The sequence below is a fragment of the Anas platyrhynchos genome, chromosome 6, assembly GCF_047663525.1.
Source record: "Anas platyrhynchos isolate ZD024472 breed Pekin duck chromosome 6, IASCAAS_PekinDuck_T2T, whole genome shotgun sequence".
In the NCBI taxonomy this organism is placed as follows: domain Eukaryota; kingdom Metazoa; phylum Chordata; class Aves; order Anseriformes; family Anatidae; genus Anas; species Anas platyrhynchos.
In genome coordinates, this window is record NC_092592.1 from 14,593,505 (window position 1) to 14,618,479 (window position 24,975).

At 35.8% G+C, this 24,975-nt stretch overlaps 1 protein-coding gene across 1 annotated transcript in view; it reads right to left on the reverse strand.

Annotated features, from left to right (window-relative positions):
- The window catches only part of LOC113844056 (uncharacterized), a 64,658-nt gene extending 44,748 nt beyond the window's left edge, over window positions 1-19,910 (reverse strand). The window contains exon 1 of the mRNA XM_072039477.1: window positions 19,097-19,910. The gene's annotated coding sequence lies outside the window, so the exon portion shown is untranslated. The remainder of the gene's footprint in view (window positions 1-19,096) is intronic.
- Window positions 19,911-24,975: the final 5,065 nt, after the last annotated feature.

The window sequence follows — 24,975 nt, forward strand, 5'->3', positions numbered from 1 at the left end:
TGTGAACTCCTTTCACTATCACTTTTCTAGAGTTAGGAAAAAATATAAGGGTTTTTTTTGTTTGTTTGTTTGTTTGTTTTTTAAGATGAAGAATAAATTACAGACTGAATAGCAGAACCCAACAGTTTGTTAAGTATTTCAAATAATGGGTAGATGATCATTGAGATTCACAGTATTATCTTAGTCTTCTTTCCAATTTTTTTCCTTTGTGTAACCATGGCACGAACTATTAGAGTACATGCAGGAACATACTGCGTGTGAAACTTTTCAAATGTGAAACACAAACCTATTTTCACAAGTATTTTTAATTTTATTTTCTCTAGAATGCTGTATAAAATGTCTTCTGTTACAAGCAAATTATTCCAAAGGAGGAAGAAGTTTTTTCCACGTGTCTCCTGATTTCTTCCACCACACGCAAGTAAATGCAATGCTATTTTGGAGAAAGATGAATCTATTTGTCAGGTGTATGTACTTAATTTTCTCAGACATGTTTCAATCTGTACTAATTCTATCTTGATGAGCATTCTGTCAAAATATAATTTCCCCTTTAGTTTCATATGATGATGAAATTTTCTTATAATTATCACCAGTATGACACTGTCAGCTGACTTCAGCTTTGCACATGCAAATGTGGATGTACAAGTGAATATGGATATGAATATGCTTTGAAGTGACCAGCTTGGCACATAGCCACTAATTTCTGTGGATTAATTTCTATGATATCTTAAATAATAAACTAATATTTCTGTTCAGTTCCATATCAGAGGCAGCTAGAGATAACAAGCAAATTCTATGCCCTATTAAATTATGCAAAAAGTTAAAGGTAGAACCCAGGGAACCACATTTCCCCAAGATTTAACACACCACTTAAGCGGGCCGGTGTGTATTAAAGTTAACCCAAATATGTCTGATCTAAAAATAAAATAAAATAAAATTGAGCTCAGATTTTGGCTTAAGTTTCAAGTCAGTGAATAGGCTTTTTCTCCAGGTTATTTAGGCTTCTTCCGTAAGTCAGCTGCAGACCTAAGACAGTAGGATTGTCACCAGTTTATCTGAGCTTGCTTTTTACCACACTTTATAAGACCCTCAGAGTTGCATAGTACCATTCAGCTACAAAGGGGGGACTGGAAAAAAGGAATTCTATCTAAAACAATAAGGGCAATCATGAACACATAATTCCCCAATAATCTATTTTATTTGTTACTTTGTTTTTCCTTATAATTCTAAAGGGAATTATATGAATTTGTTTTGAATTCAACTTCATTTAAACTTCAGGCCTCATTAATTGGCCAAAAACTGGCTGAATGAATATTTTAAGCCTTTGTTTTTTAGAAAAACTTTCCTTTTGCTGAGAATCTATCAGAAATTTTGTGCAGAAATACTTCATAGCACACACTACCTGTTAGCATATAGATCCAAGCCATAGAACCTGAGGGGTCTAGCAGAGGAATCAAACCTTTGATCTTCACTCAAACAAAGGCTGTGCTTACTCATTTAGACTCCAGTTAGATTTTGTCACCACAGGACAGCTGGATATGGGAAAGATACACCTTTTGAGAAATTTTTGTGCCTGCTTTCTAGAAAACTGCCCCTATCATCTATCAGGGTTGGCTAATCTCCACTGCATGTTCTTGGAACAATACAATTATGAAATGAAGTGTTCCCAAAAGATTATTTTGACCTGTAGTTCTTTATTATTATCCCAAATCAGGCCAAGGTGATATAAATCGTGGTTATAAGGGATAATCCAGTATCAAAAGGAGCCTTTTAAAATATTTAACTGTAAAACTTTTGCCTGGTCTGCTTCTGATCAGCTACTAATTTCATGGATGACGAGGACAACAACAACAAAACACTGTAAAGTTTGAATAATGATAGCTAAAGGGACCAAAACTATCAAAGTCTGGAAAACAACAGTAGGCCAAGCCTGTTCTGGTATAAACATAAAACCAAGTATCCTTTGCAAGAAAATACAGATCCACCACAAAACTTTTCACAGGAGGAAAACTCATTAAAGTTCTATTTCTCCAGGCTGGAAAGTACATACATACTAAATCCCATTGATCAGCAAAGTCACCCTGTGCAAAGAAAAGTGATCAGCTCTTTAAGGATGACACAAATGCTCATTTTCTTTGGTAATAAGAGCTCCTCAGATGTGAAGTTTCCCAGCAGAACTTAACAGAGAATAGGATTTTACCTAAATGTTTCTTGACCTGTCCTCACAATTTGAATTGAAACATATATTCTTGTTATAAAATTCTGTTTTTAAATCATCCTTATAAATTTTGTCTTAGGCCACAAACATATTGGTTTTATTACAGTCTTTGGAAGTTTGCAATTGGTTTTAGTAAGGATATAGTTTACCCTAGATTTTATCAATAATTGTATAGCTCTTTTTTGTTCCATCACTATGAAATCTGTCAAACTCCCACATATTAAAATGCCCTGAATAATATTAGACTAGAATATAGATTTTAAAACTATGCTGAGTAAGTGAAATGAATACTTGATGGGAAGAAGCCAGAATATTCTCATAAGAACTCATTATGAAGGTTGTGTCTCTTCTATGCACTGTGCTGGGAAAGAGGTACATACAATAGCTGTGAGGAATATTATCAGATCTGAGGGCTGAACAAGCCAAGACTACAGCAGCACAATCTAGTCATGAAGATTCGCTGCTTCTATTCACTCCCACTAAGGGGATAGAACAGCAACAATTGATTTTCTACTTCGTATGCCCTTCCAGATCAGAAACTCCTGCGGAACCTGATGAGACTCATGCACACATTAGGAATTTCATGCATTCAATATATAGCATACCCCCTCCTCCCTGCCCCAGTCCATGTACTTCTGTTATAATATGATTAACTGTCAACACTGCTTTCCCTATTTCCGCAGCTGTATAATCTGTTATTTTGACAGACCTGTAGTCTGCTTAAATCTGCAAACAGACGGATGCCATGGCTCAACACCTTCATAGTGCAACTGCTTTGGCATTTTTTAAAAGAGGCATTCCCCTTACAAATAAAGTAAAGGTATACTGTACCAAGCCACAGAACTACTGGGCTCCTGCAAATACTAGAAACTGAAATCACAGCTACGAAAAGTGATTCCTACAAAGACAGGTCATGCAAAGATGAAAAGTTAATGTTACAGAATAGATTACCCACCATGTAATCACAAGCAAGAAAAACCTGCAATATCTCAGGGACATCTCATACAGTCCAGAATTTCATCCTGCAAGGTATCATTTGGATTTTCTCTGTTGCTTTAGGCTTCCCCATTTGTAATCTCATGATAGAGTTTGGTTTCCCAAACTTCCTTGGGAAGAGTTTTCTTCCCAAATACTAGGTCAAACTATCGCTTAAGAGATTTGTTTGTTTGCTTTCTGCTGTATTGGTAATTGACATGTTAATTGTTTGCTTTTTTTTTTTTTCCAAGATTATAGCTTTGTTCTTACAGAGCTGCTAAAATAAACAGCATTGCCTAACTGCTATTCTGAAGGTTTCTTCTGTGTGCCTGCAAGGTGTCCACTCAAATACAACAGCGATTACCTAAAATGCACAAGATTTTTCCTGATTTGCTTTCAGTTTTGTTGACCTCATTTTGCTGGGTGCCAACATAAATTCTTGATGGCAATAGCAGTAGACGAGAGATTGCAAGAATTCTCTGTAGAAGGGCTCAGGTCAGCATGAAATCAGATACACAGGACTCCCAGAGAATTGATTGAGGGTCTTGACCCTTAACCATGGGTATTAAAGATAGATGAAAAAGAGAAAAACAGCTTGATTACTCCACTCAAGTCCTAGCCCCAGCAGAAGCATCACGAAGGGGATCTTGCTGTGGGGGCATGGTGCCACTCTAGTATGAACTTTATAATCATGTTCTCCAAGAATATGGAAATATAAATACCCATATACCACTAGACATACAATGCACCCACTTCAAGTATCAATGGCTGCATTGTACTATGAACCTCCTAAGTTGTTACCACACACAAGGACGTTAGTATATAAGAAAAAGATGATGAGGTCCTTAAGGTACCCTTCTAAATAAAAGACAGTTTCATTCCAGTGCTTTAAGGTCAGCTGAACCCAGCATAATATTTTCATGGTGCATTTCCAGAATTACCCAACTCACTAATCACAAAATTAACCAAATGACTCTTCATTTTCTTTTTTTTTTTTTTTAAATCTATATGTATCATTCTGAGTGATCACTTTCTTTGCCTTATACAGAATGAATGTTTAGCAAGGTGTAAATAAGAAAAAAAACTGAAGCTAGATTAATCCAGAAGCATGGAAATCCCATTATGTTAGCACTGGGACTGTTGTGCATACACCAGTTCTGTCCTTATTAACCACTAACACCAGTCTCCATACTAAACATTCTCCCCTAGTCAATTTTTTTAAAAAGAGATACTAGTTTCATTTTTGAGGCTCAGATACCATGCCTTCTTTCTGCAGGGATTTTAGACTATGAACAAACTGTTAATAATTCCACTTACACATCTCCAACACATTCCACAGTTGCCACTGCAGATTATATATATTTATACACAGTGTGCAAATGTGTCCCTATAAGTCCAGAAAGAAAAGTGGAAAGTGAAATGTAAAATTTTTGATAGTGTTCCATCAAATCACAGGAGATCAGAAAGGTTTTTGATTTAGCTAAATATACTGATAGCTTTACATGGCCCTCTCTAGTCATAATGCTATACCTTTTTAAACTACTATTTGTAGTTAAAAGCAATTCAAAACCACAAGAGGAAAAAGTTACTTTGCAGTCATAGAAAACTTGTAAACATTTTGCTAAAAGACAAAGTTTCATATAGCTTTTTTGGAAACTTTTTCTTCTTCTTCTTCATCCCACATAGTCAGAATTGTTAAAAGCAATTTTATTTTATGTATTTATTTTTGAATCAAGGCTTTTTTTGGAAACAACAAATAACCTTAAGATGACATGGCACTAATATCCACTTAGGGATAGTTAGATTCATAGTGACAAAAAAAAAAAAACAAACGTGCAAATGAGAAATATAAAATAAATTAATTAATTAAAATAAATAAATAAAAATAACTACTTAATAGTAACAGCAATTACAACAATAGCACAAAGAATTTTTGACGTCATTTCATAGTGCTAGTCCATCAAATTAGCCTCTAAAATTCGCTGAAAGCAAATCACTGATCAAGGACTCTTGAGACTGGTTGAGATTGGTTCAGACAAAGGTATTGCAGAAAACAATGGCACCAGACCCTTTTCACTTTTCATTCTCTATGTAGTTATGATCAGGAATAAATAGATCATGCCACAAAGTCATAGCCACTAGGTTTCTACTAGGAGCTATAAGGAATGCATAAAACAGGGCTTTCTGTCCCACATTTCCAGCATGAAGGTCCTCTACTGAACATGGAAATGTTCATATAAATGTTCATAAAATGATCATATTGATCTATCATTCCTAAAGCTGTGTTAACATTTCAGAGAATAGTAACTTTTGACCTAATCTAAAAATTGAACATATGTGCTTTATAATTTTCCATGTTATTAAAGAAAAATACATTTTGTCTTCACTACAACAACGTTCTTGCATCCATCCAGGCAAATCTTAGTAGCAGCACGTTCAGTTTTACAAGAAAATTTAATTTCAAGGCCTAATGAACACGATGAAGTCTCAGGCAATAAAATATATCAGCTTGAATGTGGCATTCTTCTCTTTCAACATTTAAAAAGATGTTTGCTCCTCAGATATCAGAAACATGAATCCCCATGGGCTAGATGAACCAGTTACTGTCTTTAGCCATTTATCCTATTAAAGAAATTCTGAAATGTGGGAAAGAATTTTTTTCAAAGTTAACAGCATGATGAAAGACCACATATTGGGAGAGTGGAATCAGTTTTGGGATGCTGGAGTTGAAAGACATAGCCAGGCTTGGGAAAAGTGTTAGATCCTTAAATGTTTTCTGTTTAGTATTAGAGGCAGAAATGGAACTTTTGATGTAGAAATCAGTACTTACCACCAAAGTAGGAAGCTATTATTATCTTGCTTTCCATTTTTAATTCAGTCCTTTTGACTGAGTATTCTTAAAGTAAAGTAACAACACATTAAATCTGAACAACTAGTGAAAGGCATGATTATCTGCTTTTGAGTTTAATTGCTGGTTAATGTTCATTAATTATTTTCACATTTAAAAGGATTTTTTTCTTCCCCATGTAATGCTAAAGCTTAATTCCCAGATAAACTGTAGCTCCCAAAAAAAGAAACCTGGCATATCAGTTTTGCTGTCTTAATGTTTATGCTTAATGTTGGTACATAGGAGAAACCCTCAGCTGGTGTACATTGATACAAACCAACTGATTATACAGAAGATGGGCAACTTGTACTGGAGGCCTGACACTTCATTATGAGAATCTGCAAAATTGTGTCCTGTTGCAAGATTTCAGCCGAGTTTTTAGTTTGGAATGGAGTATGGGCTACTTCTAGATGCCTTGCTCCAGGGTGTATATTGATTACCAAACCAGTCATTCAAACTGCTTATTTCAAAATCAATCCTGCCTTTTGAGTCTTTTGTCTAACCTTGTATCAGTCTCAGCCTCCCACTGAGATTCTCACTGAAAGTGAGGCAGTGCTCAGAAATATCTCAGGAGGGAAAAAATAAGTAAATAAATAATATACATACATGTATATATATATATCTTTGACAGAAGTTGGTTGCAACTGCTACATTTCACCTACAATAATCAAGCCACACAGCTCTTAACAGAGCTTATTAAGGGCATACTTTCTCACCATTCTCACATAATAATACTATCTACCATTATTCATAATTTTAAGCAAATGTAAAGTATCTCTTACATTCAACTGGTCTTTGAGTTGACCTGTGTTAGCATACAAAAACACCAGGAACAGCACTTTGAGATAGTAATCATCACTGAATTATGTCTATGTACCGCAAGGCTTCCTTGAGGTCTTATGCAAGACCTCTATTTGAACTTGTTCTAGCATGGAATTAGGAGATATGCTTTGTATGTCGACATCATATGCTTTCCAGTTTTCACTGTCTGCCCCTGAGGACTTATATATGTTCTGAATCATTTTCAAAAAAAAAAACCACTGCAGTAGACTAAAACATACTGAGCATTTTCTTCTACCGTTGCTGTCACTTTATGTGCTTACACAGATCCAGTCACAGTGGCTGGGCTCTAACATTACATTTCTGTTTCAGTTTTTAAACAAGTATCAAACAACCTATGTAACAATGTTGATGCTTTGTTAGTTTAAAATACAAAATATAGCTCAGAGATAAATTTTGCAACCTTCTTAACTCATGCTTTATTTTGATATTGTTTTCCACCATCTCATTAAATTTGGAACTTCCTGTAACATGCATTTAATTAAAAAACGTCTTATTTCACCCACTAAATTTTCACCTATTATCAGATTACATAAAATGTACACTATCTATCTGTATATATATATATAGAGAGAGAGAAAAGGAAGAAAAAAAAAAAAACAATTGTGGAATAGATTAATAGTTGGTTGATTGCTGCTGGGGGGAGTTGTTTACAGTTTCAAATTAATTTATACAAACTACAAAATTTGGTTTACTTTTGTTTGATAGTAAAAATCCTTTTATTAGTGTAATTAGATAATTCAGGCTGGAACTATGGGTTTCTTGTGCTAAGTGCTTCCAGTATTTTCTGCAAACTATTATCCCGGAAAGGATCTCTGGATATCCAGTAATCACTGGTAATAGCTCAATTTTTTTCTGAGATTTTTTTGTTCATTTCCTTACTAAGTTCAGGGTGTGGAAGTGGAGAAAATAATTATCCAAAGTGCTATATGTTTCATATTCACTTACATGAATAATATGGAACCTTAACAAATAACTCACTCATTTTACAGAGTATAAATAAAATTCTGTCTCTAATAACTGTCTTTTAGATAAATATATATATATATATATTTATTTTTAATGATATTGTGAGTTTTTTTTTTTGTTGTTGTTGTTGTTTTTAATGCTATATTTTTGTTTGAGCTCTGTTCTGTTTTTTTGGGTTTTTTTTTGAAGTCAGTTCTTTCATACAAAGCTTTCTGCAGGAGACTGAATGCATGCATGCATGCATGTCTAGCTAGTGATAGCTAGGTACAAAATGCAATGGGCCTGCATGGTGAATAAAACTACAGCTGGAAGAAACTCCCCCAACATCACAGGTTTTGATCCTGATTATTAGAAAAGAGTGAGATCTCAGAACGACTGAAACTGCAAGAGCAGAAGGGGAAAATAGATACTGTTTTTAAAAGGGCAAGGAAGTACCTGAGAATCACAGATCACACAGTCTTATCTGACACCCAGGAAGATTCTAGGAGAGTTGCGGAGAGTAGTGATAACTAAGTAAAATAACCCCCTTCATGAAGTATGGATCTATCAAAACATCTTCCTGTGGCAACCATTCTAGCTGGCTCAATGAACGAGGTTAAGCAACAGATATGACACACTTTGGCTCTAGTGAGGCGTTTGATACTAGAATATAATAAACTGGAAGAATTTACAGAACCACAAGCAAAAATTCAAAAACTAATAATTTATCATTTAGCAGACTAAAGCACTTGAAGTGATGTCTTCTAGAAGTCTGCCCTGAGATTTTTTGTTGTTTTTTTGTTGTTGTTGGTTTTGTTTTTGTTTTCTCTTAAACTCTTTAAGTCATAATATCAATGCAAATTATTTGACTGGTGAAATAAACAGAAAAATAGTGTATGGCATCACACGGTGAAAATTAACATGCATTTTTGAGGAGAGGAATAGAATTTGAAATGATTCTGCTAAGTGTGAGACATGGTATAAATTCAGTAAGATCAATTCATTTAAGACCAGTGCATAGCATTGTCCATAATAAGGGGAAATAAATAGCATAAATAAAAGAAGGGAAACAAACAAACAGATTATGCCTGGAAACAGTCTGGTAGTCAAGATTAAACCTGAGTAAGAGTCACCCATACAGGACAATTATTCAGAACTGTACTAACAGGAATATTCTAAATCAGAAATAGAGCAAATTGATTTGCTTTGCATATTCCTGGTGAGAGCTCAGCCAGAACATTAACTGTAGGTTGGTCAGTCTGCTTAAAGCAGGCAAAAGCAAACTGCAGAGTCCTAAAGAGAACATTAAGAGTAATAATATTTTTTTTAAAGTCTAGAAAAAGAGAAATCCTACAAGGTAACATGACAACAGGCCTCTAATGTGAAAGTAGGTAAAAATGTTCTTGTGATAAACTATTCTCTGGTCTCAGTGGAAGGGAAAAGGGAAGCAAACTTTGGTTGACTCAGAGATTCCAGAGAGATATTGAGGAAAACAGAATTCTAATTCAGAGGTTTTCTATTTATTGTTAGTGACCAGGGAAGTTCTGTTATGGCACAGACAATGAAGAATAAACAGTAGTTATTAAACCTATCTCACTGAAAGAAGATGAACTAGATAAAGAGGTCTATTTCTAATGTTACATTTCTAATATTTGTATGAAGTTTTCTCTCTTTTAGGGAAAAAAAAAAATCTGAAAAATATTGGTATCTGTGGTTTTTCAGTCAACATATATTAAGCAGTTTTTTTCTCCATCTTAAAAAAAAAAAAAAAAAAAAAAAAAAGAAAACAGCAACAGCAAAAAAGCAGAAATGGTCCTTGGAGTGCCTAAATTATATTCATCACCCTCTTTCTCCATGGAGTCTGTTTTTTTTGCTTGTTTGTTTGGTATTGTTTTGTTTTGTTTTTTAACCCTTAACGGCAAACACCATACACATTCATGCAGCTTTACAGGAAAAAGATAGGTAACAGTAATAATTGACTGGGTAATATATATGTCACTACTGAGCAGAAATTCTGCCCATTAGAAGCTTGATTGCCTTTTTGTCATTGTTATGTAGCTTTTTTCTTAGTCACTCTAAGAGTTTGAGTAACAGCTCAGCCATTTGCTGCTATTTGAAACAAATAGTTTAAATCTGTATGGTGTTTTGTAGGTGATTTATTTGGTAGGTGAAAGAAAATAACACAAAGTACTTCTCAGTAGTCATGTTCCTTTGCAAAACCCTGATTAACAATGTATATTTATATTGTTTGTTTGAAACCCATGGTATCAAGTGCTGATGATTGTTTGTCCCTATTTAATTATTTGTAGTATAACAAAAAAAAAAAAATTAAATGTTGATTTCTCATGGAAATGTTGATATTGTATAATTTGTTTATAATGATATTTGGGGAGAACAGTGCAATTTTCTCAATTAGTAAATGTGATTAATAAGACTATGTTATTCAAACCATCATGTCTGTAATTTAGCCTTGGCAGTGCTGCGGTCTATTACAAAAAAAAATTTTCAAAATTTAGGATTGCTTTGCATTCTCACTGTCCCTCTAACTACTCACTTAGGATATGCAAATAACCACACAGACATACCTGACTTCTCCTTATCACATGATGAAGCTATTAAAGTAAAAGTCAGATGCCCTTCCTTCTTCCTCCACTGAAAACCATCCTCCAAGTCTCTTGATTTACTTAACTGCCTCAGTCTTTCTCAGTTAGGACTCTTGCTCAAAGTTGTGGGAGAAGGAGAACACACCAGGAAATAAACAAACACACAAACAACAAACCTATTTCTGTTTTATTCATCTACTGTTGATAGCCCAGCCAGAAGGCTATAAGCTAGATTTGGAAGGTGAGTTCATGACATAAATCCAGTTTCTCTGAATATGGAAGTGAAGAAATGAAAGGGAGGAACAGAGGAAAAAGCTTTTATTCCAAATAGTCAGAAGTCTGGTAATTATAAAAGCAGCAGTTTGATACAGGTGAATGAAATTCAAGTTCTTGTATTAATGCAGCTCTCAGTGGTTTTCATGGAGGTGACTATTTTCAATAGTTATTAGAATTGTGAACCTTTTTTCTCTTTCAATTTTTTAATTAAACTTTCAAATAGTGAAATGAATCTGCACTATCAAAATAAAAACATGTTTAGTCCATCATGAACTAAAAGAAATAGTTTTCCTGGGAAGACTTATCCAGAGACCTTGAAAACTTACACAGTGGAAAGGACACTTTGCAATGCAAAGGACACCATTGCAATGATAATGTAGGAGAGAATAAGAAGGAGCAGCAAGTAACTATTTAGAATGGAAAAGAACTTTAGCGTGACTCCTGGATGAATTACCACCTCATGATTTGATATCAGGGATTGATCTTCTTTCTTCACTTCATCTCAGTCTATAATTCTCCCTAACTGGCACCAAAGTTTTCCATGGCATTCCCAGACCAATGGGAGACAGAACTATTTTCTGTCTCTAATTTCTGTTAATGGGAGACAGGGATGCTAATTTTGCATTTGCCAACAGAGATACGAATGGAGTGCTGCAAAATGGCACTCATCATCCCTCTCACCTGGGTTCCACAACCAGTTGAGGCCAAGTTGTGTTTTTTTGTTTCTTTTTTTAAATCTATTTGATTACATTGGCCTACACCATCATATCTGTGTGCCATATTTACATACATTAAAAGTATCCTTAAAAATTGAGGCTTTCAATTGAGCATTCTTATTGATATACATATTTTGGACCTTAATTTCCCTTAGAAGCTCTAATCAAGAACTGTTGAAAAGCATTTCATCAAATAACAAGGAAAGAAAGATTGTTCAAAATTTATTATTATTATTATTATTGTTGTTCAAAATCATTAGATTTTGGGTTCCTCCATTTTTGCCTTGATTTCTTTGAAAGGATTTGTTCTGCAAAGCACTTGAAAATAAATTAACAACAACAACAAAAAAAACTTACAAAATGTAACTAACAAAACAATACAATGCAAAACCACTTATCGCATTTGAAAAGTTGGGCTGTACTACATTCCCAGCTGAGACTGCTTTTGAAATAGGCACCTAGATACAAATATATGAACTGCAGAATGTTGTCTGCCAAGATCAGCCCTGCCTGTTCTTATACTTCTTGGAAAAGATCATAATCATTCTAGCTCATAAACGGCTGCTGTGTCTACAAAACAAGTCAATTTTTCCACTATTGTCTTGCATTCATTTCAAACACAGAACACCACATGCATGCCAAAGCACCAATACTATTAAAATATTTATTTTAAAGGAATGTGCTGTCTACTTGTTTTCCTAGTAGAAGGGTAATAAGAAAATGAATTCACTGACATTTCAGTACTTGGGCCTTTAACAGTGACAGTGACACACCAGCTGAGAAGGATTCTGTGCCTGTTCCAGCTTTAGCATGATCTGAAACATTTTCAGTCATCTGTCTGCCAAGCCCTGAAAGGGGTTAAACTGAGAATGTCCAAACAAAAACAGAATGCAGCCTACCTGGCTTTATGTCTGTCAAAACTACTTTCATTATTAATGAGTTGTTCTCACTTGTCAAAATTTGACAGAATACATATTTGACAGTGGGAGGGTGGGGGGGAAGAGGGACTTATTCCCATCTTATAAGACAAAAAATTCTAATTCTATATATATTTATATATTTAAAAAAAAATGGCCAGCTGCAAACGGTCTTGGATGCTATAGCCACTGAAAGATCTCCTATTTTACCACAAACAAGTGGGGAAAAGATTGATCTGTCAGCCTGGTTCAATAAAATTATGTTTTAAAAGATATGGCAGCTAACCAAAGTACTGGGATTGTGCGAGCAGGACAATCCCAATTCAACATGCATGCATAAATACTATACACAAATGTTTCTCAGAAGGAGGCTAAAGCATACGAGAAATACGGTAACAGAGATTTGAGAATAATTATCACTCTTGAATTATGCAAGTTGAACAAAACCAAGTAGCATGCTGATGCACATTAAAAGAGGAAGTGAAAGTAAAATGGATCAACTCTGGCAAGATCTCTTCATTCTATCTTCGTAGACTTTTAGCCCATCAGGATTTTCCTGGTTCCAGCACTAAGCACCAAAAATAATGAACTAGGCTTAATGATTTGCACAGTGTCAGAGCTAAGTTAATATATACTCACTTGGTTCAGGGTTTATTAGTTTGACTCAGCACTGTATTCACTGGCTTCAGGTCTCTGAGCACAGGATGAATACATCCACATCTGCTTGCAGCATGAATATGGAGAGCATAAGAGGTCACTCGTTTCCATGTGAATAAGACTGTTTAGCTTATATTCCTATTTTCACATTCTGTACATTAGGTGCAAAAGTTATATGAGCTGAACTTCAGGTGGAGTCAGTTCTTCAAAGCCCTTCTTTTTACATGTTTTAATAAGGTTCTCTCTTCTTTGTGCAGTGCCTACCTTATCACAAACTTGATGTACTATTTGCAAAATAATAAAATTCCCTCTCAGCAAAACAAATAATTGGCACTTAGCGTTTTGTATTAAATTATTTAGTGCTTGGCTAGAATTTGTTCCATCATTAACATATTGCTGTGGTGGACATCCACAGCTTGATGCAACCCATCAAACCCTCATTTGACTTCCATCTCCAGTCCACATCCAAACACATTCTTCTGCAAGTTGTGGAAACTTTTTCCACAGCAAGGCACTGTTATAGTTTCTCCGGTATATTAAGTCCTTCTCTACAGCACACAAAACACTTCAGGTCTGTGCTGGCTGTGTGCTGGTGTCCTGAATAGGGCTGAATTTTTATGTTTAAAAATTTCTTTTTACCTTACAGTTAAGAGCATTTATTTGTTATTAACTTATAGGAGAGTTGTGACCATCGCCTAATCTTAGAGCCCCATTTTTTACATTATTTTTCCTTTCAAAAACATCTTTATTTGAAGTCTGAATGATACTGGAAGAATGTTTGTCAGCAGTAATATCTAAGGTACAGCAGATACATTTTACAAGATCATTTCCATTGTTATCATTCTGTGGAAAAAATAAATAAATAAATAAATAAAGATAAACAGATCCGCTTATCTCTTGGTAAACTTAGTTTTTCATGAGTTACAAGCGCTCCTAACACTTCACATATGATTGACTGGCTAGCAGCTGACAGTCAGATACCTAGACTTGCCCTTGTGAGTCATTTGTTCAAGGACAGCTCAGTTCAGGCTGATGGCTTATAGCAGTTAATGTAAGATGAGCTGTCTTACATTAATGGGATTCCCAGTACAGAGCTATCTAATCCCCAATCAAAAAAACTCTGCAGATAAGTCAAAAACAGACTCAAATTCATCCTCCTAGCCTTAAAATCTACAGAAACAAGATGAACTGTACAGGAACGTGCTGCTGAAAGCCCAGCTCTGCAGATAAAGAATCTCGCACTCTTCCATCCAACACCAATGCCCATCACCTTGTTCATTTTTTGTCTTGTACATCACCATGTTTTCTCTGCGTGTATAAGATTTTCACTGTATTTTTTTCACTGACTCTACTTTTCATATGAACCAATGCAGTCAATGGGAATTTTAAAGTATACTTATATGGAAAAAATAGTGGCTTTAGTCCTATTGCATTATGATTTCCAACAAATAACTTTAGAATGCTGTTTCTTTTACTTCATACAAAATAGAGTTTCAAGGAGTTTTAATAGAGTTTTAACATAATCATGTTTTAAGAAACGTGTAAGTTAAAAAGGGTAACTAAACACAAGTCAGAGACCCAAAACCTCAAAAAGATTAATTTAGTGACATTCAAGCCAGTATTCAGAGCTATGAAACAGTTTCATAACCAATGACATACTCTTATCAAGAAAATAAACGGTGTCTGACCAGGTAATAAAGGATTTTATATTTCTCATGATGATGAAAGATGTGGAATTAAAAACATACTTAAACAGTGTAATTTAAAACACTATTAAAATTGAAGTCACATGTCCAACAGGAGTTTCTAAAACCTTTACTCAAGTTCATTAGGAATGAAACAAACAAACAGACAACGACAACAAAAGATCCCTCTTGCATTAAACTGCATTTTACTTGGTGTTGGGGGGATTGCAAGAAGCTAAGAGGTTTGTGAGGATATGCATTTGAAAGTATTACAAATGGCTTCTTAGTGAATATCAAAGCCATTTTATTGATAATGAGGGATTTGCTGGCTATTTACCACTGACATTTTGAGAAGTTGTTCTGTAATCCAAAATGATCTCCTATAGTACAGCATTCATTTTTAAGCTAGGATCCAGAGGGAAAAAAGTAGGTATTCTGCACAAAATGACATTTTGATGTATTCTGAAGAGTTATTAGAGGACTTATCATCCAAAGTAGCAAGATAGATTAGAAAATAAGTAAGGACATTTTCATTACAGATTGGCTGTTCTCAAAAAGTTCAGAAGTTTTTATTTGAAGCACAAGACAGAATTCAGACACTCCTCTGAAATTGTTTCAAGAAATTCAAGTCTTTGTGGTTCATCAGATTTATTCACAGCAAGCTCTTCTTTTGAGACTTTTCATTCTTTATGCCTTCTTGTATCAGGCATTTAACAAGTTGGAAAATGAAGATAAAAGCAGGCTTGCATAGATTCCCAGGAGTTTTAGGTCAGGCAGATACTAGCCATGCATTCTTGTAGCACTCAGTTCAAAACTAGTAAGAACCAGAAACTTAGGAGAGCCTAAGGGGAGACCATAAGAGGAGGCACTGAGCTTCTGAGCTTTGCTTAAATATGAAGAATTCTGGTAGTTAAGTATAAAAACAAAGACTTCAGTTTGCTTAAAATTGTTTGCCTTTGTTTAATTGAATTGTTTATTTGAGTGTTTGTCTTCCCTGCTTTTTCTACAATAAACAATTTTGAACTATTCTGGCACAGCTGTCAAAGGAATGCTTCAAGCACACTTTAATGGCATGCTCACAGGATACTGATCGCCCTGCAGTGCTACAGGCTGGGGAAGAGTGGCTGAAAGCTGCCAGTCAGAAAGGGACCTGAGAGTGTTGATGGAGAGTCAGCTGAACAGGACCCAGCAGCATGCTCAGGTGGCCAAGAAGGCCAACAGCATCCTGGCTTGTGTCAGGAATAGTGTTGTGAGCAAGACCTGGGAAGTGATTGTCCCTCTGTGCTCAGCCTGAGTGAGACCTCACCTGGAGCTCCGTGTTCAGCTCTGGGGTCCCCAGCACAAGGACAGGGATGCATAAGAATGAGTCCAGAGGAGGGCCACGAAGATGATTAAGGGATCAGAGCACCTCTCCCGAAGGCTCCTGGGAGACCTTATAGCAGCTTTCCAGTACCTAGAGGGGGCCTACAGGAAAGCTGAGGAGGGACTCTGCATCAAAGGGTATAGTGATAGGACTAGTGGTAATGGTTTAAACTGAAAGAAAGAAGATTTAGATTAGAGATTAGGAAGAAATTCTTTACTCAGACAGTGGTTAGGCACTGGCAAAGGCTTCCCAGAGCAGCTGTGGATGCCCCATCCTTGGAAGTGTTCAAGGCCAGGCTGGATGGAGCCTTGAGCAACCTGGTCTGGTGGGAGGTGTCCCTGCCCACGTCAGGGGGTTGGAACTGGATGAGTTAAGGTCCCTTCCAAACTAAACCATTCTGTCACTAAGGTGACTGCAACTTATTGGCAAATGTTTTGGCTCTCTAAGATGGGGGGTGAGGGGAGGAAAAAAAGGAAAAGCAAAAAATTGGGCAGAACTGCTGAACCAGTTTGTGGGCTGAGTTGTGCTATAATTGTCTGCTTATTCTCCCAGAAAATATGGCCCACTTGCTCCTTTTATAGCTTTACAATTACTATTGATGAAGGGCTCTCATTGTGTGCGTCTAAACAAATTAACAAGAAATGTCACAGCTTTATGCAATTCAACACATTCTCCATATTTTCTCAGTCTTTGAAACTATATTGAATTATAATTTTTCCCAATGTGAAAGGCATCTTGTACATATTAAGTTATGTAGAGAATATCTGAGACTTTTCAGCTTAGCCACTTCTATTTTGGTGCCAAAATGTGAATTTTGAAGCCTAGCTCTGAACAAGCAAATGTGAAAATTAAGGCCATTTGCTTTTTTACAATCATAATATAGTGTAATAACTCTATTTGCATACTCCTTTAGGAAGTAAAAGAATACAAGAAAAACCAATAAACAAGGTAATGATTTCACACCACAAATTCACTGCCTGAAAGGAAAGATCTCCATCAAGGAAGTTAATAACATTGGTCTACTAACCTTCCTGAGACAGGACATCGTTCAGATGCTAATATAAATTCACTGTGTAGACGTTTATCTATTGCAATATTTATTCATTTTCCTGCTGTCAGCATTGACAAATTGTTTCCTTGCCTTCTTTGGTTAGAAATTGACTTTTTTTTTTTTTTTTTTTTAACATCCCTCCCAACACTCCAACACCTTTTCAGTCATATCTGCAGCTGTTACAGACCTCACAGCAACAGCACTTTATCAGACATGCAACAACAGCAATCACTATAAAGTACCAAGCTTAAAGAAGAAACTCCAGTTTTCTGGGGTAAAGCAAAGACTACAACAAATCCCCATAAAATAGTTAAAAGAAACAAAAAACTTTATAGCTCTGTTACATACATTTTAAGAACTTTAGTATTGCTGAAATAAAAGAAATCTCAGTTAGCTTTTGGTATATTTTGGCCTTTTTCAGTAGAACTTTTATCCATAACCACACATTGTAAGTTTCACCAACTCTGTGTATAACAATAACAAGTTACTTTAACCTAGGATTGAAAATAAATAAACAAATAAATAAATATAATAAATAAAATGTATAGTAAAAACTTTACTCAAAACTTACTGAAACTGTACTGAAAACTACAAGGATGGATCTGCAGGTTGGATAAATAAATCAATCAACTACTTCCAAAGGGTGCATGGAAAAGGAGAAAAAAACATCCCAGATGCTGAAAGTTTAAACAAAACTGAGCAAACTCCACATAAGCCCATCTAAAATTTCAGTATAAACATGACTTTCAAAGGCCCCATAGTAACCCAAATTATTCTGTGATTCTCAATTCTTCCATTCCGAGTTAAAACCAGCTTCCCTTCTTTACTGTCACAAGGTGGCTCTTTGACCCAGAGCTGTGCTGTGCAGGGCAACCCCTCCTTTGGTCATGTACGGCAGAAGAGAACAAGGGCAGGAGATTCCTGGTATTTCACCTGCTGCTTCACATCAACTAAAATCACAATATCATGCATCTACATTTTATTTTCTCTGTTGGACTCTTTGGTTTGCTAGAAATTAAATTACCATGGAAAATACACACAAAATATTAAGGCAAGCAGAAATATTCAATCTGAACTGTTTAAGATAATGTTGGGTTTATTTAGATTTTTGCTACCCTGTTCTTGTACAGTGAGAGGATGTTTATTGAGATAACTTCAGAAAAAGATATCAAAATAGAATAATTTCATCGTGAAAAAATAGATGATTGTATTTTTGGAAGCTATACACAGCATTCCTTATAATGCAAAACATTAATTAAGTTTCATTATTGAGCATTATTTCAGTATGTATTAAGTAGTCCCCACTTTTGAAAGTTTATGGACTGCATCAAAGCATATCAAATCAAACAGAACATACCAACAGGTTGCCACTCCACTTTCTCTACCACAATGTTATTTTTGACATTTATTATTTTGACATTTGTTAGTATTCAGCTTTCCCTCTCCTGTACCTGAAATCATGTGCTTAGCGTTGTATAGCGTTGATGATAAGATGTAAATTAACAATTTCAGAGGCTGATACACTTTTTTTTTAATATAAATTAAAATTGTTTTATTGAATAGAAATTAAGAGAAACATGAGCTACCCTGATAATGTGTGCTCCAGCTGTGACGCTGAAGTTGAGAAGGCAGATTAGTCTTTCTTTGCATTCAAGGCTTGATCCAAAACCCACTGAAATCAATGAAAGCCTCAATCAGATTTTGTAAGCATCCATGAGACTGAACTAATATTTGGCTTTCTTTCAGCAGTTAACAGGAATGGAAACACGTTGGATTTTTTTTTTCCCCTTAGATTTTTTCTAGATCATACTTAAACTTTGGATTTAAGTAGAAAAAATAAGCCAGCGATAGCCCCCCTCATTATCAACCATTGTGATTTTTCATATTGCAAGTACCAAACAATAGCATTCCTAAACACCAGCACCTTGGCAATTTTGGGATGCTAAGTAACAAAAAAATGTACCTTACCACCCAGTCCACCTCCACCACGTGGGCGCTGCGGGAGAGCCAGCCCCTTCTTCTGCAGCGTGAGACAAAATGGCAGCACCTTTCCTTACAGTCTTCACATTTCTACCGTCCAGCTGCAAACGCCACAACTGAACAAGTCCTCTTCAGCAGATGAAGATGCTTAAACCAGCATGGTTTGGTGTGCCCTCACGTATCTCCTCCAACCAGTTTTATTCTGTCAGCCTGTAGTTATCTAATACGTTCAGCCTGAGAGGAATCAGCCCAGGAAAAATGTTTTTATTAGGCTTAGTTTGGGCCCTGCTTCACAGGGAGGCTTTTACCAGATGAAAACAGGTACTGAAAGCTTCTTTCCAGCAAAGCTCCGAGGGTGCACCCTCACCCCTGGAGCCTTCTTTTGGAGCAGTGAAGAGCAAGGTACACCATGCTGGCTCCATCACCTGCAGCTGCTGCTCTTTGATACATAACTAATTTTTTCCTCTTGAGACTTTTTTTTTTTTTTTTTTGAGAACGGCTAAGAAATATCAGACTTGAAGTGTGAGGTCTAAAAGCCTCATGGAGGAAAAAAATAAAAGACTGGCAGTGGTGCCCCTTGGTCCTCCCCTCAGCACTCAACCTGAGGCGAGGTGTGCGTGGTGGGGCAGCGGGCTCGCACCACCGAGCAGCGCTGAGGGAGGGGTGCGAGGCGGGAGCCGTTGGGCTGAGGTGTGGCCACTCAGGTGCAGTGGGTGGCTGCCGCCGCCCGAAGCTCAGCTGTGCTAAAAAGCACACTTCAAAGCTACCGAAAGGGAGTTTGAGACTGTCATTGCTGTCTTTTGCTTTCAAAGCATTCACAGTAGTAAAAACACCACATGAAATGCCACAATTCAGCTCTTAGAGGAGCACAAAAAAGCCTTTCTACAGGGGAATAACATAGCACAATCACTTTGCTGTACAGATGGCTTCAAGACAATATTGAGAGCTGCTGGAGCCTCTCAAGACCCATACGTTAGGCTGGCAGGATTTATGTACTGAGGGAAGACCTCTGTATGCCACAGGCTGCTGCAATGAGGCCGCAGTGGCTGATGCGATTCCTGTGGTGCTGAGGGACTGCACAGCTGACTACAAGTCAGGTTCCTTCTGTTGCTTCAGAGAAGGGAACTCAGTCCTTGACCTTGTTGTACTTCCCAGTGCACAGTTAATTACTGCATCACCATGGAGATTTTAAAACCAATTAAGATCCTCCTGTCCTTGACACCCCCCCAGTACTCCAGGAGTTAATGTACTCACAGCTATATCACCGTGGCATTTACATTCCTGATCATGGATCCAGCTATTAGTTTCAAAGTCTGCTTTTTTTTTTTTTTTTTTTTTACGTTGTCCCTCACAGCACACGGCTACTATTAAACTAAGTTCACTAATGCATTTAATCTTTATTACATCTGATCGCAAGGATGCCACCATTGCACAGAAACAAAGTTATCAAGGAAAAAAAATCTGAAAAACTATTATCCTGCTAGACTTTGAAAACTTCACTTGATATTGAAATGGGTAAAGCAACATTAATTCAGTCTCAAGTAGAGCGCTCTGTTCCATTAAAATTTCATTGATTTGCTGCTGATATAAAATGAACCACCAAAGACATTGATAAAAAAGCTTTATAAAGGGATATGGCAAGTGATCATCAATTACTAAAGTGTAACTTGAAATGAATTTTAGCACCGTGGGGAGGTGCAGACACCATATTACAAACAGTGTATTAGCCAGCAGGCAGCTTTCTCCTTGATTGTTGTGAATTTGGTTCATTATTAATAGGTATGTGGGACAAGGAGAGAGAAAAGAATTAAAAAAAAAAAAAAAAAAAAAAGCCCTGATGCCTCTTAATATATTTGCAGACAGTGGCCCAAAGTAAAAGCATCCAAACAGTTTCAAATCACCTTGAATGTCTTCTTGGCAGAGTATTTTTAGTCCATTGGATTTTGAACAACTTCCGAGAACAGCCGGTTTAGCACTTCACAATTATATGTGCGGTGCTGTAGGACAGAATAAATAAAAAATGACCGAGCTGTGAAATCCTTATTCCCCATTTATTTCTCATTGACCTTAATGAATTGTGTAAATCTCTGCTCACCAATAGGAAAAAGATAGCTGCAACAGTTTCATAAAACCTCCTTTTATTCCCTTGAAAACTGACTCTCATCTAGGGCAGGTAGGGGGAAGAATTTGTTTTCAAATCATGGAAATATTTCATGGTTTCAAAATTTTTCACACTCTCTGATAACGCAACATAACCTCAAATAACCAATGACAGAGGAGCCTATACCACACTACCTGGAACTTTGAATGAAATCAGTTTCTAGTCTAGCTTAAGGTGAACAATGGGAGTCAAAACCATTTCCCTACATGACAATGGCTACTCTGCAGGACATACATGTGTACATGCTGTGTACATATATTAAAGTTACAGGCAGAATCACAGTCAAGAATAACTCATATACCCTGTATATAAAAAATCTCTCTGATTTAAATGGGTTTTGTTTGGTTGGTTTTGTTTTTAAATGTTTTTCATTTGCATGCAACTGGTTCATTGCAAATGTTTCATTTAGCATTTGAACATGGAGTCAGTACTTTCCATTTCTTAATCAGAGTCCTTCATCCAGAAGGAGATTGCTGTTGTGATTAGTCACAATGACAACTTAGAAAATTAGATCCTTTTCCTGCAAAAAGTTCATGAAAAGGCTTAGTCTTTTACATAACCATAGGGCAGATAGAATTAGCCTTTTTCAGAGAAACTGGAATAGCAGACTTAATTTCCAGTGTATTGTTTATTATTCCTTTTAAATTAATTGTTTTTCAGTACTCAGACTTCATAGTAGTAAAAATGGAAATCACACTGAAGGGATCCAAGCATTTAATGCAAAATATTCAAAACTGTGATCAATATTCATTCTTTTTGCTGAATTTATCCACCTTGCTAGATTGATTTTTCAGGAGAAAATATTATCTATTAACCTTCATAAATATATTTCAGTTGTCAAATCAGACCATTTAATGGGGTTAAAATTTTGAATAGCTATTCCCTGGGTATTTCCATTTGCCTTAAAAAGAAATAGGGAGAAAATGGATACCTAATCAGATGTTAAAAACCTGGAATATCTGTCTTGACTTTGGAGCCTAATACACCACATTTTTTTTCTTTTATAGAGGACTAAAAAATATAAATTTTGTGATATTTTTTTGCATACTTTTCCTATTTTCTGCAATTAGAAATGCCTGTAGATACTAAAGCTTTTTAATTCTAAAACATTGCAACATTAAACAAAATTAAATGGAATTAAATTTTCATTAAATGGAACGTTGTAAAGTAGCTCTGTTTCTTTCCAGGAAAAGTGAAAAGTGATTCTGACTGACAGTCCTTATAAATAATTCCCATATTTATCAACTAAGAATTGCTACACGAGTTCCAGCAGATGTGGGGGCTCAGAATTGGAACTGGGCACACAGTTTTGTCCCATAGAACAATTTGTTCACGTATACAGTTCTCAACTGCTTTGTTATTTAAAAATATAGATACATTCCAATGTAGCATACAGCATACTGAAATTCAAAATAGATGAACTAGCATGCTTTGAATGCAGCACTGAGGAGGTAAGAAAACACTGTCTAGCAGTCAGACCAGAACTGTATGCATTTGGTCATTGCTCTTAATTTTTAATTTTTTATTTTTTTCCAGGGATTCCCTGAGAGAAAATGTTAATGCTAAAAATGATAATGAAACATATACCTTAATGCAACTTCCATAAAGTTGGATTTGAATGTATTTTACTGAAAAGATGTTTCTCATTAGTATCAGGCTTTCACTAGAAAGAGGTGTTTGAGAACGAAGAACAAATTTTTGCAAGTTTATCTTACTAAGTGCAGCACAGTGTTTAGTGTAGGTCTCTGAAATGTTTTTCTATAATAGTTAAGTCCACTATTAAGTTTAAAATCCTAGATGAGAAGATATTTTCTTTTTTTTATATCATTGACAGCATTCCCTACAGGAAAGGGGTATAACCTGGGATAGCTTTATTCCTTGTTGAATCTTAAGTGCTATAAAAATGACGCTAATAAGTTCACTATGCTTTATGTGGTGAGCAGTGTCTAGCTTTTACATTCTCATATCCCAACAGTTACGTATAACACATTTAAAAATTCTATGTTTCAAATACCATATAGTAATGTATGATAACTCTTGTCTAAGAAAATTATTTCTGATTTTCCTTTCAGACAATTCTATGACTTTTTTGAATAACAGGACTGTTACGATTGCTCATATCTTCATATGGCTGACCATGAATCACAACTGTATGATTAAAAGAACTGACTTCTAGCAAACAAGAATATGTAAATACTCCTAGCTCTACACACCTATATAAAAAATTTCTTTACCATATTATGATTGAGATCTTCACTTATTTTTTCTATATGCTACTTCTGTACCACTCCTGGGGCATGTAACACTACTCATTCAATTCAGTTTGGGCCATTTTCATATTCTGTATGAGCTCTTTTCTGTTTCGGTTGTATAAGGGAAAAGTAGGGACGGTAGGTCTCAGCCTAACCTCTGAACGCTAAGCAAGAAATACACTCTGTCTCAGGAAATAATAAATCAAAGACTTTGCCAGCTGTTGTATGTTAACCACTATGAATAAAGACAGTCCTAGCTCCTTTCTTTCTTATTCTCCATTGTTCATGAGTGTATGACCTTCCCCCACATAAAATTCTCATTAAAACTGAGAACAGGGCAGAAATATCAGCAAAACTCTAAAGGAGACATAAAAACATGCTAAGTATTTTCTTTGCACACAGATCAAAAGGACACAATTAGGACCAAACTAAATGTCCATTCTCTTTTGTGGTAATTTCTTCTCCATAAGAAAGATCAAGTATCGATGTTTAATAAAGATACTATAAAATTGTTATGTTAATTGAAAAGTACTGGAAGAGTAGTCTCCAAGAGAGAAGAGACCAAATTCACTGAAGGCTCCAGCCTAGTAGAAAATGTGCATTAGCTACGGGTCATAATGTAAATATACAAGCTACAGGACTAATTGCTAGCAGTAAACAAATGTTTGAAGAGATTTCATGCAGCACTTGCATGGCAAGAAATTAGCTATAAAATTCAATTATGTATCATTATCATCAGACAGTATGTATCCAGAAGATCTATCTCAGGAAACACAAATCAAACATCTGGTCAAGTGCAAACACATCATTCTGCAATTGATAGCCCAGCCAGGGGACATGTTATTACTTTACAGAGGTCACTAACCCCATTCTCTTGGGAAAGGAAAAAGGAATCTTAAAGTAGAGGAATAATAAGACAGAAAGGAAAGTCAGTCCTTGAAAATCATTGAAAAATAGACTCCAACTTATAAATGATGGAAACAAATTCACTTATACAAAGGAAGAGAAAAATTTCTCCCATTGCGAACTGCCCCATTTCACTTGAGATCAAGTTTGTGTTGTGGCATTACGTAAAGAGAAGAGTTTAGACTGCAGTGAAATGTGGTGTAACTCCATTAATGCTCTGTAGTCAGGTTTGTGGGGACTCAAGGGAAGAACGAGCAGACGCAGATCTCTATTTCTTACAAAACTGAATTGGTTTACTGTAACCAGTGTATTAACCTTGGTTCACCTCAGCAGAGAAATAGGTTTTATGGATTTGATTCAAAGTCATTGAAATCTACTGGAAATTCTCACTTTGAATTCATGGTCTTTGGAAGCAGTTTCTACTCAGTAAGTCTGAAAATAATCTCTCTTACAACTAAAATTTTAAGTAGATTTCTCTTGAGGCAGGAGCTATATTTTACTCAGTACTTATTCAGCACAAGAGGGTTTCCACACTTAATAGTT